At 44.3% G+C, this 17,724-nt stretch overlaps 1 long non-coding RNA gene across 1 annotated transcript in view; it reads left to right on the plus strand.

Annotated features, from left to right (window-relative positions):
• Positions 1-14,887, plus strand: part of LOC102546512 (uncharacterized) — a 47,423-nt gene extending 32,536 nt beyond the window's left edge. Inside the window, exons 2-4 of the long non-coding RNA XR_015673891.1 lie at positions 5,023-5,131; positions 10,474-10,522; positions 11,799-14,887. This is a non-coding gene — a long non-coding RNA (uncharacterized LOC102546512). The remainder of the gene's footprint in view (positions 1-5,022; positions 5,132-10,473; positions 10,523-11,798) is intronic.
• Positions 14,888-17,724: the final 2,837 nt, after the last annotated feature.

The following is a 17,724-nucleotide window of genomic DNA, read 5'->3' on the forward strand; positions in this document are numbered from 1 at the left end:
TTTCTCCTCCTCCTTCATGTGTATACGATATGTATGTGCATGTGTGTACAGCCACACACAAGCCACAGTGCAGGGATGCAGGTCGAAGGACAATTTTGCATGTTGGTTCTTCACCTTCTGTCTTGGTTGAAACAGGATGTCTTGTTGGTCACCTCTGGCTACCAGCCCAGTTGACCCCATCAAGAGAGTCCTTGTGCCCTGGGATCAACAGGCTTACAGATGTGTGCCCTGGGCCTTCAGCTTTTCCTGAGATCTGGTGATTCAAAAATGTTTTACCCATTGATCCATCTCCCTAACCCCAGGTTTGCTTTTAAAGGCAGAACCTATGGGCCGGAGAGATGGCTCAACTGTTAAAGACGAGGCCTGAAACCAAAAATGAAGTCAGAGCCCAAAGTGCTTTCTTTTCTAGAAAGGATAAAATCAACATTGAGCTGAAAAAGATATTCTTCTTTAGAAAGCGAAGCTCTGTGCTTCAGAAACTTCAGAGCTGCTGCTGCTGCTGACTGTCGTCCTTGAAGTAAGAGCTCAGTCTACCTGAACTTTCTGGGAGAAAACGTCAGGAGCTACTGTCTGAATGTAGGTCACACACACTGACGTTTAGCACAAAATCCTAATGTACTGTGGTCTATAAATAAATGGCACTTGGAGCCTGATTTCCCTAAAATGAGTAGGAAGGTGTCATGATGTCAAGGTGGAAACTCAACCATGTGGCTAAACTAGCAAAGACAGAAGGATTCTGGGAAATATTCCCATTCAGTGACCAAGTGAGACTTACTGGAGCTCCTCGGTATTTTGTGTGACCCATGTTCTATTTACTGTAGTTTGGGATTCCAAATTCTGTTGTGTCTTATTGTGCTGGTAGCATGCTTGGACCAAAACTAGCACTTTAAGTGGGGTGATGGTGACACACACCGGCAGAGGCAGAGAGGCAGAGAGGCAGAGAGGCAGAGAGGCAGAGAGGCAGAGAGGCAGAGAGGCAGAGAGGCAGAGAGGGGCAGAGAGGGGCAGAGAGGGGCAGAGAGGCAGAGAGGGGCAGAGAGGCAGAGAGAGGCAGAGAGGGGCAGAGAGAGGCAGAGAGGGGCAGAGAGAGGCAGAGAGGCAGAGAGGGGCAGAGAGAGGCAGAGAGGCAGAGGCAGAGGCAGAGGCAGAGGGAGAGAGGCAGAGGCAGGCAGATCTCTTGAGTTTTAGGACAGTCTGGTCTAGAGTTGAGTTACAGGACAGCCAGGGCTACACAGGGAAGACTTTATCTCAAAAAAACAAAAAACAAACCAAAACAAAACTAAAACCCCAAACCAAACAAAACAAACCCCTCAAAATAAAAAATAAATGTATAAAAAATTAAAATGCATTTTAAAAACACTTGCCCCCTTCTGAACAATATAGGCAACTTCCTCTTCTGTCCTGCCTTTGTCACCTGGTACTACTCTGTATGTACAAATGAAAACACACTCTGGGGATGTATTGTTGTCTTTAGCAGGTTTTGGTGGGGCCCTTTCATCAAATGACCGATGTAAGTGAGCCTTCTCTTCTTTTTAAACAAACAAATAGACAGACAGACAGCAGGTCTAGCCTCAAGGCTATCTGTACAACAGTATGGGTCACCAGCCTTTTGTAGAGGTTGTGCAGGGAGTGTGTGCAGGGAGTGTGAGCCCAGTCCATCTGTCTTCACACTTGAGCCACAGCTTTGGCCTGAGTTTGAGCCTTGACCTTTGGTTGGCAGAGTTTGTGACCTTTGATCAAGTAGCCACATCTGATTCACAGTCGTGGACTGGGCAAAAAACCAAATTTGTGGTGCTTGGTAACCTTGGCAACCTGGGTTGAGCTTCCTTAGGCTCCAGGAGGACCTTGATGACCTCAGCATGGCATCTGCTCCTTCCCCTTGCTCACCTGTCTATTCAGTTCTTTTCTTGTGCTTCTTGGTAAATGCATGTTCCTGGGGAGCCTGAGGCTGACTCTTAAGAGTCATATCATTGTGACCAAGGTCTTTTTGTGACATTTCTATGCCACTTTCAGGAATAGTTGTATGTGGTAGACTTAGACTTGGGCATGTCTGCATGGTAACCTGCAGCTCCCCAAGTGCCTGGGAAGGAAGGGAAGGAGAAAGCCCTTCATTCCCTTAGACATGTGCAAACATCCTCAAGGCCTAGGCTTAAGCCTACCCTATTCTCTTAGAAACTGGGACGTAACAGAATCATTAACAGGGTTTATTTCCCTAGGCATAATGTATTAAAGATTGTATTCTTTGGTTAGTAGCATTTGGTCAAATATGAAGTAATATATTTGAGAGAAGACATGGCGATATGGGGTTCTTATAAAATAACAAAAGGGCAAAACTGGCCTCTTTCCTCTATAAAGTTAGCCTCCTGTGTGGGTACTTTAATTCTGGAACTCTAATGACTGATAAATGTACTCAGACACTATGCAAAAAGTAATTCCACTGTGGCATAGATTTACTCTGAAATGAATGTATTGGTGATAATTATCATTAAGCATTTAACTAAGAGCAATTTTGCTGTTTTTTATTTTTTGCTTTAAGTTAGAAAAACATTCTAAGTAGCATTTTAGAAAGCTCGGATTTCTTTAAAACATCTGTCTGGGGGAAATTTGGGCTAATTTCTCGTTTATTTTCTTCTTGTAAAAAAAAAATCCCGTTAGTAAGCAAGTTCATTCAAAACTATCCCATTGATCTTATAACTGTGTTTCATAAAAATATCCTTGAGGGCTTCCCTCTTGTCCCATGGGTTGAATGCAGCTGTGGATGTTTCCATGCCACACCAGAATGAAGGGGACTGTATCATTAGGGACAGCCCCACCCCACTCCCAGCCTGTGCTTCCAGTAGTACAGGGGACATGGGGAAGGCTCTTGCTTGTCTAATTTGCTCTGACCCTGTGCCTTGGGAATACACTGTGAGAAGTGCAGACAGCCGGGAATCTATTTGAGACCATTGCGGAAGTTAACAGTCATAAGACGGTTCATTTGGTGACAAAAATCGCAGCTGGCCACCATTTATAAAACGCTGTTGGTTATAATCCCTGTAAAGTTACTCACTCCAAATTTAACCTCACTTTGGTTTTCTATTTCCTGAGGGCCTTCTGGTCATACCAGCTCAATGCTGTGATAAGGACACAAGTACACTGCAATGATATTTTGGGTGGGGAACAGTTCAAGCTTCCTGCTATAATTATATTTTCCTTAGCAGCTTTGGGGGTTGAGGGGCACTGCTGGAGACAAAACAAAGGGTAGCACTATACCTCCCAACTTTGTCCCAGTGCTCTATAGACTTCCCATCAAGTCACAGGGCAGGTGAACACGGCCTCCTTCCTCATCTCTTCTCCTACCTGTTGTCTGTTCACCTCTTACCTCTTTGCCCAGTCTTGGAGAGAAACCTGACTCTTACAAGTGCAGCAGTACGTGGAGTATTTACCGTGTGCCGGGCACTATGTTAACATATATATCTATATATCATGACATCGAATCCCTATGTGATGATAAGATTCTTGGTCTCGCTTTCCAGTGATGCAAGCTAAGGTCCAGCATGGCCCGCTAACACTTTAGCAGCATGCACAGATATTAAATGGTGAGCTGAGATTCTATACCAAGTCTGTCCCATGTGCTGTTCATGCTCCTAATCACTTCATGGGATAGTCTTGTCTTGGTCTGTCTTTGGACATGATCATTGGTAATGGTGTTCTATGAGGTGCCTATAGTTTTGATATGTGTCACTTTCTTGTGGAATTTATTTATTTTTTTTTAAAGATCTTTATTTATTTATTGTATATATGTGAGTACACTGTCACTGTCTTCAGACACACCAGAAGAGGGCATCAGATCCCCTTACAGATGGTTGTGAGCCACCATGTGGTTGCTGGGAATTGAACTCAGGGCCTCTGGAAGAGCAGACAGTGCTCTTAACCGCTGAGCCATCTCTCCAGCCCTCTTGTGGAATTTATGCTTGAGATCTCATGCAATATTCTCTGTATTCAAACAGTATTCTTTTTTTTTTTTTTGTTCTTTTTTTCGGAGCTGGGGACTGAACCCAGGGCCTTGCGCTTCCTAGGCAAGCACTCTACCACTGAGCTAAATCCCCAACCCCTTCAAACAGTATTCTTAAAACCAAATATACCTTTAAATATTTGTATTTTATATAAATATAAGTAATATATACATATATATGAGTATTTTGCCTCAATGTATGTATGTGGACCACGTGCATGCCTGGTACCTGTGGAAGTCAGAAAAAGGCTCCCTAGGAACCGGAGTTACAGATGGCTGTGACCTATTGTGTAGATGCTGGGAACTGAAACTGGGTCTTCTGCAAGCACAAATGCTTTTAACCACTGAGATATCTCACCAGCCACTCACATCCAAAGTTACTTGAAACCAGGAATTTCCAGGGAGGTGAAAGCCTCAAAGAACAATGTTCTGATACGGCTTGCTACTGAAATGTGAAGTTCTCTCTCTGGTTTCTTCCTTCTATCATCAGTTGGGTTTTGGCCTCTGGGTGTCTTAGAAATTTTTCACCCTCATTTAGACTCCAAGGGAGTGGTAGCCCAACCTCATTCTGCTCATAGCAATCTCCATCTTGGTAATGCTCCCTCCCCTGCCAGGACCAAGAAGGGACAGCTGTGGGGTCCCTTTGAGTAGGGACTTGCATGTGCCCAGACAGAACTTGCTCTTGTCCTCTATGGCAAACTCATTGTCTGCATTCCTTAGCTAGACTTTTCGGGGAAGGGGTGGACCAGACATTCTGTACCCTGAAATAGGGAGTGGTTTTGAAAAGTGCCCTCAACGATTACGCTAAAGAGTAAACTTCTAACACTAACATCTTTCAGCTTGTGTAGCACAGTTGACTCTCTTCTCTGCACACACCATTCACCTTATTAGTGTTCAAAGTACTCTAACGTTCCAATATCATTCATTACAGACTTGGCGTCTAAATGCATAGAAATCTACAGAGAAAGTAAGCGAGAGCAAGGCCACACATGCCAACTCTGTTTTGTTTTTCTGTATCCTTGTATCAGGTTCTGTTCCCGTTGGATGTGGTGACCCATGACACCTTTGATCCCGGCACTTGGAAGGAGGCAGAGGCAGCCTGATCTCTGTGAGTTCGAGGTCAGCATGGTCTACAAAGTGAGTTTCAGGACAGTCAGTGCCATTACACAGGGAAATCCTGTTCTGGGCACACGAAACAAAGCAAAGCAAACCAAAACAGACTCTGTTCTCTGTCCTTCTCTTCCTAACATCTGCTTCTCCTTGTTTTTCACCTCAGAATTTAGAACTGTGCTGTGTATGGCTCTGGCTGGGAGTTCTTTTAAAATACACCCAGTGATAACAAGATCTAATGTGTATCCTGAGGGACAGTTGTGAGCACAGGATGTGGGCAAATGTGTTCACGGTCCTCATGTGAAGTGCATGGGATACTCTGTGGTGGCGAACTGGGAAAGCTGGTGTGAGATATGCGATACACTCCAGTGAACCAGAAAGGCTGGTGTGAGATATGCGATACACTCCAGTGAACCAGGAAGGCTGGTGTGACATCATTTCCTCATGAGAACCTTCCAGCATCATGCCATGGTGGCTATGACTTCCACAACCACTTCCTTCCTTTATTGAAGCCAAATTTTCCCATGCGGGAATTCAAAGAAATGTTACTAATGTTCTGCAAATCATTTAATACTCAAGTAAATGGGGACAATTGGAGTAAATGAAGCTAAGTGGTTTTCTTAGTGGCAGCTGCGGAGAGACTTTAAGGACGAGTGTCCATTTTAATTGTTCACAAAGGGGTCTGTCGTGTGTGGCATTTCCTAGTTATTTGAGCACAGACTGCATTTCTTTTGCTCATAGTAAGTTTATTAATAGCTGTGGGCACAGCGTCCCAACAATTGCAGTGCAGGAACACTGAAAGTCTTTGTCAAATGCTTGGAAGGCTCTTGTCAAAAATACATGTATTGCCCAGGAAGGAATGCAATTGACCACCACTACCCAAGAATAAACTGGCTGTACTCAGCTGCCTGGTCTACTTGGCAGGACCCGAGGACACCTTCCAGCAACGTCTGCTCTGAGTGTGAACCCCTGTCCTGCCGTTACTATGTTCTCGTGGCTAACTCTGACCCCACTACCCACTTTTCTGCCTCTGTTGCTTGTGAATCTCACACGGTTGGAGGGGTGAGTGTCTTACAGCCATAGCTACCCTCTTGCTAAAGCCCTCCAGCAAGACACTGTATGAAGTCCTGCCTAGTGCAGACATTCTCCAGTTTAAAAGGAAGAAAGTGTTCCTCCAACCTAACTGACACTAAACCTGACCTACATCTTCTCGTGGCTTTGTCACTGCTGAAAAATGTGACCTTTAGTCAAATACAAGTGCTAAATTCAGGGCAGGGTGTGAGTCGGTGACGGAGGGTAAAAAAGCACAGTGTTTGAGGTTATTGTAGGATAACATCTTCTGAGCATCTCTCTCTCTCTCTCTCTCTCTCTCTCTCTCTCTCTCTCTTTGTGTGTGTGTGTGTGTGTGTGTGTGTGTGTATACCTGTGTGCATGTATCTGTGTGTGCACATGCATATGGAGACCAGAGGTCAATGTCCTGCATCTTCATGCAGTGTTCCTCACCTCAGCTTTAGAGGTAGAATTACTCAGTGAACTCAGCACTCACTGGTTGATGGGCAAGCCCTGGGGACCAACACCCACCTCCCCTGTGCCTGAGTACAGCCTTGTTCCAACGTACCTCATCTGAACTTCATGCTCTAACAGCAGGCCCTTTATGAACTAACCCATCTCCCCAGCCCTTCTGGGCAGTACCAAGAGGCAGAACCTTGGTGTATGGCTTAAGTTTTGTGGAAATCTTTTCAGTTGTCAGTGAAGGTGGGAACGTTCAAGGAACCTTAAGATGCCATCAGGATGTAACGTGGGGCTCTTTGTGACCCAGAACATACTTAACAAGCTTCTGAATGAACAGTCAGAATCTCTAAGATCATTTGGGTGCTGGTCTTAAGAAGCACTTTCATGCATCTTATCCAAAACTTGGTTTCCCTCCAAAGGATACTCTAGAGCACTGTTCAGTTTTATAAAGTACTCAGTGGCTCCCTCACACCTGACCTCTCTTTCTCCATCCATTACCGTCTCCCACAAGTATGGTATACATGTTACAATCCATGAGCCAAGGTCCTATGTTATTTAGATAGATGGGAAGGGGAAGTGGACTCATAGAGTGGGGGGAAAGAAGGTAAGGGTGGGAAAATATGATTAAAATCAATTCTATACGTGTGTGAGGCTATCATAATGAAACAGGTTATTATTCCTTATTAACATATGTTTGAAACCCATAGTCTGCATTAGGGTTTGCTCTTCTGTACGGGTCTGTGGGCCTTGACAGATGCGCACATTGGCGTCAACCATTGTAGTATCATTTGGAATTCTTTCCTTGCCCCACATACTCAGTGTTTCACCTAATCATCCCTGAACTGGGATCCACGGATCTTCCTTGTATGGCTATATTTTTCCTTTGTCATGATATCGTGAAGTTGGCCAAGTTGATTTTGGTCTTTATCACAGTCCTACAGCTAGACAAGATTTACGGACTTCACGACAGTGGAGATGAAGGCCCTGAGCCAAAGTGATGTGTCTGTCCCACAGAAGAAAGTGACTCCAACTAGGATCTAGGTAGACACTAGCTAATGCTGTGAGCCCCTGCCAGTCTCAGAAAGGGCACCAATGATTGGCTTACAGGAACCCTCTGGTCCTGATGCGGCACCTTCTGAAGGCAGCTAGGAGGACGACTGTGCATCTTCAAAGGAAACGAGTTGCATGATGTTGCCGGATGAGGTCCAGGGATGACTTCAGCGATGATGGGTTCAGTGCCCTGTAATTAAGTCCTGCCTGACTCAAAGGGCTTTACTGAGTCACCCTATGTGTCCTCTCTGCTGCTATTTATGGGCTTCCCAGTTGCTGACATTTTGGTCACACAACCAGCCTGGCCTGAAGCACTGCGGCTCCTGGGGAGTTGAGAATGAATAGGGTGACAGGTGGTATGGGAGAGCCATCTCTCAGAATATTTAGTAACTGTTTTTAAAACCCCCACATGCTTAAAATACAAGTATCCTAAAAGAAAATCCTAGCAGAGAGCTTCAGACTCTTAAGGCTTCCTGGGAGTGCTGGTGAGGCAGAGGCTCTGCTCATTAGTGAAGTTGTAGGAGAAAGTTCCAGAAACTAGGGGACGATGACGCAAAAGCCAGATGGAGTGGCTTATTTGTCGTTAGAAAAGGGTAGCAACAGCCTCCCCAGAAGCCATGTTCCTCTGAGTTTATTTCTCACGAGAACGGAATAACAGCAAACCTCTCAGAGGTCAAGGCAAGCAATAAGTATAGCCCAAAACGAAAGACGTGATTCAAGAAAAGATGAATGAAGGTGTTGGTAGGGCTGAGGGAAACATCCCTGAGCCAGCAATAGGGGGAGCCATTAACAAGGCTCAGGCTTACAGAGGTGAGGACAGCTGATAGGACCTGGAGAGTTATAGAAGGCTACTTGACTCAGATGGGGTCTTAGGTAGGGGGGAAGAAGTCATTGGTCATCCACAGGGAGGGGGTGAGGACGAAACACCCCACTTTCTTTTTTCTTCAGTCCTCTCATTTATAGCTGATGCCTCCATTGGGTCAAACTCAAAAACAAAACAAAACAAAACAAAATAACACCAGAGACCAAGAAAACTCATAAGGTAGTTTCCGTTAAGGACAGTGTTTTAGACAGTAGGGTCAGCAGGGTAGAGAGTGACTCTAAGGTCCACACAAATCTCTTCAATGCTTAGGAAATGGATGTGTTGCTACATTAGGCTTAGATGATGCCAGAAGATCTTGTGGGAATCTTTCATAAGCCTATACTTCTATTAAAGTGAACAGTCACGATACAATTAATGTTGTGATGGAATCTGTTGAGCGCACAGCTCTAAATTCACACAACTGTGAACATTTGAGTGTGTCTCTCCTCAGTCTCCTGTAGAAAATTATTTCCTGGAGGCAAGACAAAATTGGCCCGTGTGAAAGTTGGGTGGGCACATAGACAGAGAGTTTAATGAGGGATATGTCCTTAAATCATCTCATTATTGTGCAAACATCATGGAATATACCTACACAAACCAAGATGGCTTCACTGTTACCAGGCAATATAGTCTTTTTTTTTTTTTTTTTTTTTTTTTGGAGCTGGGGACCGAACCCAGGACCTTGCGTTTGCTAGGCAAGCGCTCTACCACTGAGCTAAATCCCCAACCGGCAATATAGTCTTATGAGACCACTGTGTATATGTGTTCTGTCATTGATTGAAACCAATAGGTAATGTGTGACTGAATCTAAGGGAAAGGCCAACCTTTGAGCTTGGCATGCTTTCATTTAGATGAGCTTAATTTAATGTTTGGAGGCCATACATTTGAGTAGTAAATGTTACCAGTCTCTCTCGATAGCTTTGGCATAGATCAACCCTATGGAACATAGTTGTCCGGATTACTTTTCAGGGCTTGAAGCTTGCTTTTGTCGGAACCACTGACTTGGCACAGGTGTCTTTCAATGTTAGCAGACCCAAAGCTCCATCCTCACATCCTGTCATGAAGTTCCCTTTGTGTACTCAGATTCTTGATGACTTTACCTCGATCCAATCACCTTTCTCTGTGCCTGAAGCCGGCTTCTTCATCCTGGAGCCATCTTAAATGCTATCCTCTTTTTTAAAAAAAATATTTATTTATTTTATGTACATGAGTACACTGTAGCTGTCTTCAGACACACCAGAAGAGGGCATCGGATCACCTTACAGATGGTTGTGAGCCACCATCTGGTTGCTGGGAATTGAACTCAGGACCTCTGGAAGAGCAGTCAGCGCTCTTAACCACTGAGCCACCTCTCCAGCCCTTAAATGCTATCCGTAAGAAGATGGGTTGAGTCTTGCCCTTCTATTGGGCACTGGGCTGCTTGTGAATAAACTTCCCTTTTTTGTGTTGTGAATCTTGTCCTTTCAGTGATTGGTATACTGCATGGTACACAAAACTGTACTGGTTTGGTAAGAACTGTATATGGAGAGCATAGTTTTGTTTTGTTTTTGTTTTTTAAAATCACTGACTATGGGACTGCAGAGAAGCTCAGTGGTTAAGAGCACTTGCTACTGTTACAGAGAACCAAGATTTGATTCCCAGCCTCCACATGGTACCTCAAAATCATCTGTAATTCCAAGATTCAGAGAATCCAAATGTCCTCTCCTAGCCTCTGACCACGCATGCACAAGGTACACACACACAAATGCAGGCAAAACACTCATATACACAAAATAAATGGAAATATTTGGAAAACCATTGATTAACTGAATAAAGGGTTTTGCTTTTCACTTAGATTTATTCTATTCATTAGAATAAATGTCTATTTATTAATTCATTCACTACACACAAGGAGCCTCAGGTTGGTGACTACAAAAGGGTCTGCATTAATCTTGTCTTTTTCTAGGAACCCACACCTTCTTTGCACCAGCTGCCATTGACAGGACTGACAACAGGTAGGAGTTGAGAGGTGATAGGTGATCAGAGCCATAAAAGAAACGAAGGAAGTCAGTCTCGAGGACCAGGTCAAGAGATGAGAATTGACTTGCTCCAAAGCCCTGAGGTCTCTCTGAAGAACAGCATAAGAAGAGCATCAGAGGTGCTGGGAGAGCTGATTAGGCCTTAATCTCATAGGGGCTTGTGGTCTGCTGCAAGAAATGTGGACTTTGTTTTGATGGTAATTTTTCTGTAGAGAGATATCAGGGCAGTTACACCACTAAAAAGAGTTTAATTACCGGTATCTGACAGCATGCCACAAATTCACTCAGGAGGTTTATTTAAAAGGTAGATTTTTGCAACCTCCTACTCAGAAAATTCTTAGGTCTGCAAGGCCTAGGAATCTGTATTTTGGAATTGAGCCCTAGAGTGACCATTTAAATAGATAGTTTAAATAGTTAGCATCACCCCCTAGTGGTGCATATTTGGAATTGCAGATGAAGCAAATTCGCCCAGTTTATATTGACTTTTTCACATATGTGTATATTTTATGTGTAAAAAAATGTAATATTTTACATCTATAAGGATGCTGTCTAAGTAATCTATCTTTAAGGGGTGGAAGCTCTATCACCAGTGATTATGTGGAGACAGCTCTCAGAAATATTAACATGAAAATGTAAACTTGGTAAATAGTAATTAATCCGTTATCATGATGTTAGAGAACAGTACTAGCTTTGAAACCACAACCTGCTCGATTATTAGGGTGCTATGAGATTACTGTAATTGCAGCAGTGCAAGCAAGATCAAAAGATACTGGCTTTCCCTAAATGACATATAATGTTCACACGGACTCCTTCCTGCAGCTCAGCTCAAACCACCCGTGACAGATCAGTCCAGTCCCCAGGGCTGGGTATAATTCCCTAGCCAGGCTAGGGAAAGTTCTTGTTAGAATTCTAGTAGTTTGTCATTTAGGGTTGAAAATGTCTCCTTCAGAGCTTCTCTTACACCACCCCAGTTGTTTCATGGTTCATGGGGCTCAGACATCTTCCTCCCCTGGACTTGCAGTAGTAGAGCAGAGGTCAAGGGGAAGGTAGGGGCGGAGCTCTATCTGGGAGTACGTTCTGTTTCTACAAGCAGGTGTGCTGGTAGATAATTCTGGCTTCGCACTCGGTTTATTTGTTTGGTCTCAGAGTCTCCCAGAGTTCTCTTCACACACCCAGCCCATGCTCTCCCTCGTTAGGCACAGACCCACTTTTGAATTAGAAGATTATCTAGTCCAAATCATTTTCATTCCAGATGAGGAAGCAGCTGTCGCAATTGCCGAAGTTCCGTCACCCCTCAGCTGTCTATCTGGAGCTGATACCCGGGATATTTGGAATGGACCAATAGGACCCTTAGAACAACTTCTTTTCTGAGCTATCTTTCAGCAGCTGTTTGTTCCCCGTCCTCCCTCTCTAACCCCTCTCAATCCTCCTTCCCACTCGTTTTTTTTTTTTGTTTTTTTCTTTGAATTTCTGTCTCCTTTTCCATCTAGGTTCACGGCTTAATACGTGAAAAATTGAGAAAAAAAAAAGGGCCTTATTATTTTAAGATAAACCCAAATGAAAACTCAGCCATCTAACCTCTGCTAACTAAATTATGCAGTGTTTGTGTTACCTCCGGATTTGTTTTTGTGGGTTAAGCCTCTCAAAGGAGAAAAAGGCTTATTTGTTGCAATCCGAAGGAGAAAGACTCGGAAGAAGGAAATACAAAACAAGAGGAAAGCTGAGCCTGCGGATCGCATACCTAGTGAAAGTAATACGAAATGCAAATCTGGACATGCCCGCATGTATTTTTCCATTTGAAAACAAACCTGGTTACAACCGGTGTATTTTTATTGTTTCCTCTGGACTCTATTGCCCTTGGGGGCAAGCGCTCTGCAAGAGAGGCCAGCCTGCCCTCTAGTGGATGCCGAAGACATGCACTCGAAGCCTAGGGCTGCAGCTTGGCTGTCCACAGAGTGAAGCTGGGGAAAGTCACTGAGAGGGAACGCCTGAGCAACTCTCCTGGAAATGCAGTAGATGGAGACACACACTGAAAGACTGGATCCCCGTGAGCCTCGCTTTCATTTGCTCTGAGAAACTGTTCAGTACTCTGAGTTGTCGAAGATAGATTTGAATTTGATGTATGCGTGATGCTTCATGTGTCCTGTGTTTAATTTGTCAAACAAAACATTAACCAAAAAAAACCCTAATGTGCAGATTTGAAGTACAAGTGACAACGAAATGTGCCGACCTTTCACACTATTGGCTTGTGCAGAGCTTTAGCATAGGAGGAGACAAGGGTACAGAAGTTAGGGAGGCCCAGGTCCCATTCTTTGGGAAATTACCCTTGGATGGGAAGAAGCCGTATTTGCACATAGTTATAATACATGACAGAAGTACAACTGGAGAGGGGAAGTACATACTGACATCTTATTTAATATTTAATATTTAAGAACTTTTATGTTGTAAATTAGCAAGTGCATTTATATTCTGTTATCTGAGAAGAATTCTGTAACAATGGATTTCTTGGCATGCAACAAAGACCTTCCTACACAGGCGGAGAGGGTTCAGAAAGGCCAAATAATTCACCCTAGCGGAGCAGCAGGGAATTGTCATCCCTGGGATTCAAATTTGGCTGTCTGCTTTTCCTGGCAGTTTAGTTAATTTTGACAGAACTACACTGAGAGGCTACCAGGTACCAGTTTTGCGCGGGGGATATGAAGAGGAAGATGCCATTATCGTTCTTAGGGTTAGTGTCCTGCAGGGAACTAGACTCTGAAGAAATAATTGCTCTCTGTTGGGACAGATGCGGCAGTGGACATGCGCAGATTTTACCTCTGGAGCCCAGCAGCCGGCCTCCTGTCACGTGATCCTGATAACTGTGAGTGACTGATTAGGAATTTGTAACTTTGCCTAAGGCAGTCATATTTAAAATAGATCTAATAACGGGTATCTGCCCAGGAAGGAAGATCACTCACAGATCCAGTCAGATGTGTCAGAGAGAGCAGTCAACAAGAGAAACTCAGAAAACTCCAGAACCAAAGTGGCAAGCAAGTAAGATGGTGTGCCCGAGCATGCATGGCATCCTTGTACTTGCGAGACAGAGGCAGGAGTTTAAGTTTGTCTTCAGCTACATAGAATACCAGGGATCAGTGTTGGGCTACATATCCAAAAAAAAAAAAAAAAAAAAAAAAAAAAAAAAAAAAAGCGAAATGAAACAAAAGAATTAGGTTAGAAATAAAAAGGGAGGGAACAGCTGAACTGGTGGGGAGGTAGGCAGAAGTTAAAGATTATGGACTGTGGTCGTGGCCCTCACATTCAAAGCTGCTGTTGTTTTTGTGTGGATGTGGCAGAACACTACAGAGCATGCGCATACCTGCCCAGAAGGACCCTGCGCTTCTTTATGGGGGCTCCTCTTCATAGTGTGAGAACCAAAGTTAAACACTGAAGACTATTTGTTTTCATTCCTCTCAACACTCACCCACCGGATGTGGTTGATCACATGTGGTCGGGAGGTTCGTGGGCAGGAAATACCTCAGGATGTACAGGATGTACGATCACCCCTGATTGGATGTAGGTGAGGGAATATTCATAGGCAGGAAATAGGTCAGAATTTATGCTCATCTCTGATGGATTTGTCTTCTTAAGCCACTGCAAGGTATTCATGGCCATTTTCTGGAAGCCTGAAGAGATGGACCCAGCTAGAGCCCATCCACCTGGCCAGAATTTAATTAAAGATTGCTTAAGATTTGGTTTTAAATTGTGGTGTAGTGGTCTTTTTCCTGACTGATGGGAGTAACAATAGCCACCTACCTCATTTGAGACCCTGTGAGCCTAACTCTGATCCTTTACCTTAGAAAACCTCACTGAGAGCTGATCTGTAATGATAATGGTAACAGCGCATCCATAACCCCCAGGGTGTCTATAGTTTTTGGTAGTCAGGGGATAGTACAAACTACAGGACATATACATAAACCTTTGTGGGACGTGTTTATCATCAATGGAATGAGGAAGGGGAGAATTTAAAAATTTGGATTTATTTTATCTTATGAGCGTTTTGCCTGCCTGTATGTATGTGCACCACTTTTACAGCTGGTGCACAGGGAGTCCTAATTTGATGCACGGAGGGCATCAAATTAGGTTGTAAGCCACCATGTGGGTATCAGGGACTAAGCTAGGGTCCTCTGCAAGATCAGTGAGTGATCTTAACCACTGAGCCATCTCTCCTGCCCTGAGAGTTTAGATTTTTATAATCCTTCAATGGTTTGCCTGTATGATTCCTTATAAGTCTGCTTTTTCTGTATTGGCTTATTTAAGTTGTTTTCTTTGTACTCACTTTAATAAACACCTAGCAACCCTGTGATTCTACTGTGAAGTCCCTCTCAAAGGAATACTCGCTTAGTCCCTTTAATGATAATTAAAGCGCTATTTCTATATGAAAATAAACCTTGATCTTATGGAAGTGCTAACCAAAATCTGTATATAATTGTAACAAAACACAGGGTTTCCCTCCTAGCTATGGGCACCAGACTAGCTGGATTCACTTTTCCCTGTCCTAAAGGGAATGTAGGGACAAGTTAGAGAACTGTTAAGCTCTTGCTTCAACTTCCTTGTGTAGACTAGAGATGTCCCAGAATATATCCACACACGTTTGTGTGTTGATTAATGAGGGGATATGTTCTAGAAACTATCTGGCTGGACAGTTTTTTCTTTTTTTGTAAGGGTGTTTTGCTTAAATGTATATCAGGGTATTATATGCATGAAGTGCTTGTGTAAGCCAACAGAGGGTGCCAGATCCTCTGGGTTACAGCTGGTTGTTAACCAACATGTGGATGCTGGGATTCAGAGTGGGGGGTGGGGTAGGAGCAGGCAGTGTTCGTGATCAGTGAACCCTCTCTATGAACCCTCTCTCTAGCCCCAACTCTCTCTGTCTCTCTCTCTGTCTCTCTCTCTCTGTCTCTCTCTCTCATGTGCAAACATTGTAAGACATTCTTAGACGAACAGTAGATCACTCTATGTGAACTCTGAATTCAACCAATACATGATAGACATGACATTTATCTGTGCTAGTGAAATATTAAAAAATATAGTTATTTTGTTTCACTGTGTGTGTGTGCATGCGTGTGTGTGTGTGTGTGTGTGTGTGTGTGTGTGTGTGTGTGTGTATGCACACGCCTGCTTCTCTGCAAGTGTACCAGGTATGCAGGTACCCAAGAAGCCAGAAAAGGCTGTCAGTTCTCTTGGTACCGGAGTCACCAGTATTGTGAACCACCTGATGTGAGTGAACCTGGGTCCTCCAAAAGAGCAGCTGATAACTGCCAAGCCACCTCTCAACCTCACACAACATGGTCGACAGGAAATGTCTGTGTTCAGTTCTGGGGCCAGAACCCAGGCTTTTGAATAGTCTAGGTGAGAACTCTACCATTAGGCTATTCCCCTAACCCTTAAGACATTATGACAGTCAACTAGACTGTCCAGTTTGTTTTCTGTGGTATTGTCGTGTCTTTTTGACTTTTGTTTTGTTTTCGGACTTGGACTGACGACTATGTTTGAAATCATGGACTGATGACTGTGTTTGAAAGCATGGAACTGTTTATTTTGTTTGTCAAGGAATTTTACTTGGTCCTCTTGGTGCTTAACTTGGAAATAATTTGCGTGAGAGAAATTGTTTTCTGCCAGGGAGTTTTATCTTTCTCTCTTGAGCCTCCTCCCCAAGAAGAAATGCCCCTCCCTGTAGGAAGCTGCAATGTGCCGCGCCTCAAAGATGGCGCTGGTTTCCACCTTCCAACCTTGTAGTGAACAAGTCCTTATTTGGCTATGCCTGTCTGGCCTGCTAGGTTCTGCATAGTGACAGCCTGTCTGCATGACCCACGTGGCACGTTGGGGTTGGTTGGCGTTGAGTACTTAAGCTGATGTAGGGCGTTCCCCGGCGTAGAAGAAGATTGTATCAAGGTTCCTGAATAAACTGCTTGAAGAAGATCTCCTCTGGTCGTGTCTTCCTTGCTGGTCGAGGTTGGTCTCGACACCTCCCTTTGCTCCCCTTGCCCGGTCTAGCAACTGTCAACGTTTATCACACATGTGTATGAAGGACTCCAGGTTATTGAGTTATGTCCGAAGTAGACGTAAAAAAGAACCTGAAAGCTTTGCCTTGGATCCTGAAGGAAGGATCTCCCTGTTGCTTAGACATTCACAGTTTCTAAGGAAGGGACAACACAGAGTGAGGAAGTGTGGGGCTAAGGGTGGCAGGCTAGTGGGCCTGCTAGCAAGCAAGCTGCAGGCTGCTCACGGGCAGCGGCACAGCTCAGGCCAAATCGGCATAAGAGGAGTTTCAAGGTGATGAGGCCGGCCAGGGCTGATGCAAAAAGATAGTGGAGAGTTTGTGTGTGTGTGTGTGTGTGTGTGTGTGTGTGTGTGTGTGTGTGTGTGTGTTAGACTATTATGAGACTTTTGGCCCTGAAAAAAATTCCAGTCACTGCCTTCAGTGGCCAGACCTTCAACACTTGCTCACAGAAGGAGAGCGTTCATTAAGAGAAGTTCTTTGAGAGAGTCTGCCTTATCTGCTGGCCCTATTTCAGGAGAGGAGTCAATCTCCAACATTAAGTCACCTTCCCCGTTAGTCATCATTGACATGGACGGTGCCTCTGATCCTATCCCCGCAGCAGTCAGTTCCTGCCCCTGTGGTCAAAATGCCCCAGGTTTCGGGGCAGGGAAGCCCCCAGAGTAGTTTCAGAAACAGTCTGCAGCAGACTGTGAGTAACTTTGTTTTGCCAGACATAACAGGCTTTACTCTAGGATGATAAGAGGAGAAAGTCTTGGCACTGGCTCTTCAGTTTACTCCAACTGAAGGCTGTGGCCAAGGTCAGGATCAATGTTTTCTTTTCCATGGCCCTCTAACCCAGTGAGATGGGTGGGTGAAGGACTGCTACTGGAGCCCTGGAATTCAGGGGCTGTAGTTCTATTAAAGGTCAGCATTCCTTATTGGATGTAAGAGGCAGGAAGACCTGCTCAACTGTGACCCCTGCCTCAGGAATGGCAGCAGAAAGAGTCCTAATAGCGAGTTATCTCTGACTATAGCTTGTTCTCTGATACCCGAGGCTTCAGTTGGATCACACCCCCCTGGGCGAGCCCCCCTTCAATACTCAGATGTTATTTTCTCCTGGTCTTTTGGCTCAAGGTCCCCAGGAGTGTCTGACACCCTG

Source organism: Rattus norvegicus, chromosome 2 (assembly GCF_021556685.1).
Source record: "Rattus norvegicus strain SHRSP/BbbUtx chromosome 2, alternate assembly SHRSP_T2T, whole genome shotgun sequence".
Classification (NCBI taxonomy): Eukaryota; Metazoa; Chordata; class Mammalia; order Rodentia; family Muridae; genus Rattus; species Rattus norvegicus.